The following is a 1,924-nucleotide window of genomic DNA, read 5'->3' on the forward strand; positions in this document are numbered from 1 at the left end:
GAACCGGGATCGGGCTTTAACCACCCCCCCCCTCCCCCAAAATACAAATATCGTCATAATAATCATATATTTATGCGCTCGCAGCTTTTTCGCGTCTTGTCCCCAAGTGTCTTCTGCTTCGCGTGGTTTTGATTTGACAAAAAAAAAATAGGGGGAGTATGGAAGAAGTACGAAAAAATAGGGTGATGGTGGAAAAGTAAGGGAACGGAGTTAAAAATAGGGGAATGGGGGAAAAATCGCGCCTAGCCGATAGAAGTCCCCTCGTCCAGCGTACGGTTTTGTTGGCGCTGAGGAAAATCCCTGCCGCGGCGGCTGCGGAATAAATCCGGGGAATAAATCCGATTTTCGGGTAAGCTGGGAGAGGCGCAGACCGGGTTGCGGAGGGACCGGGCTGCGCTGCCCGGCGCTGTGCTTCCCGGCCAGCCAAAAAAAATATCCCTGGGCTGGAAAAAAGGGGTGAAAAGGAGCTGTTTTGGTGATTTCTTGCCCAGTGCAGCCCGAGCCCCGCTGAGGTCCCGCTGCCCCCGGGCAGCGCTGCCGGCACCGCTGGTTTTGGTGGGGTTTCTTTTTTTTTTTTCTTTTTTCTTTTTTTTTTCTCGGCAATTCTTATTTTTCAAACACGGAAACAAAACTTCTATGCAGTGACTGCTTCGTCCTTATATTTTTTCTCCTTTCTCGGCGTGCTTCATTCTCGGGCAGCCCCACGTCTGCATTTCTATTAAAAAGAAAAAAAAAAAAGAGGCAGACGCTGAAATATACGCAGTGTATTTTTTTTTCCACAGTCAGCTTTTTATTTATTTGTTTAAATTACTTTTGGTTTTTGGAGGCTTTTTATTTTTTCCCCCTTTCCCGAGCTCCCTTTCCCAGCGGCTCGCGGAGTCCAGCACTGCTGGGAGGACGCTGCCGCATTCTCCTGCCCACACTGCTGCTCGCTGCTTTCCCTGGGAGGACGTAAGGGATTTCTGACCGTTTGATTTCCCTCTCTGACTATTTAAAATTTTTTTTTCCCCTTTCTTTCCCCTGGGCGTGGAGAGGTGACTCGGAGTTTACTTTAGGCGTTGGGAGGGTGACAGGTTTTGCAATAATAAACCTGCTTTTCTCCCAGCCGCCCGGGATGAATGACTTTGAAATTTGCAAACCTGATTGCCAACATCTGCAGAGAAGGAAGCAGCCTGAATCGAGGGAAAAAGATTTATTAGTTTTAGACTAGGTGGCAGTGCCAATTTCCCAGGTGCAAAGAGGAGAGGTGTAAAGCGAACTGGGCTACGAAGCCAAGCACATGGGCAAACACCTTCTTTTTTCCTTCCCTTTTGTGTTGGTTTTTTTTTTTCCCTCCCTTTTTTTTTTTTCCCCTGGTTATTTTTTTCCACCTCCTACTGCAGCAGAATACAATCTCTGCAAAAATTCATCTGGACAATCATAAGCCAAACCGAGTGTGGGTTCTTGGTATTTTTTTAATTATTCTTATTTTTATTGGGTAATTTTATTTTTTTTTGTTTGTTTTTTGTTTTGTTTTGTTTAAATTATTCTTATTTTTATTGGGTAATTTTTTTTTTGTTTGTTTTTTGTTTTGTTTTGTTTTATTTCTCCTCCCAAAGTTTCCTTTTCTGAAATCCAGGCAGGTCAGAATGGAGGCACAGAGCTCTGGTCTCTCCAAGCTGGCCAATCTCTGTGATGCCGTCTGGGAGCTTTCCCACCATACTGGAAGGAAGCCTCAGATTGGGGTCCCCTCACAGAGGGAGTGGGGTGTGTGATACCTCCAATTCTTTTTTATTGTGTTCTTATTTTATTTTTTAAATTTTTCTTATTTTCCTTTTTCTGGGAGTTGAAATCCCCCGTCCCTGCACCTCAGTGCACCTCCCTGTCCGCTCCCCGGCACGATCCTCGCAAAGCTCGGCTTCGTCAAGGCAATTCCCAGCCAGGC

General features: G+C 45.6%; 1 long non-coding RNA gene across 1 annotated transcript; it reads right to left on the reverse strand.

The window, feature by feature from the left end:
• Positions 1-609: 609 nt before the first annotated feature.
• Positions 610-1,499, reverse strand: LOC108446743. The gene is made up of 2 exons (XR_001862038.1): positions 812-1,499; positions 610-715 (listed from the first exon to the last, which is right to left on the reverse strand). It is a non-coding gene; the product is annotated as an uncharacterized LOC108446743 (long non-coding RNA).
• Positions 1,500-1,924: the final 425 nt, after the last annotated feature.

This window comes from Corvus brachyrhynchos, unplaced genomic scaffold, assembly GCF_000691975.1.
Source record: "Corvus brachyrhynchos isolate BGI_N302 unplaced genomic scaffold, ASM69197v1 scaffold5, whole genome shotgun sequence".
In the NCBI taxonomy this organism is placed as follows: Eukaryota; Metazoa; Chordata; class Aves; order Passeriformes; family Corvidae; genus Corvus; species Corvus brachyrhynchos.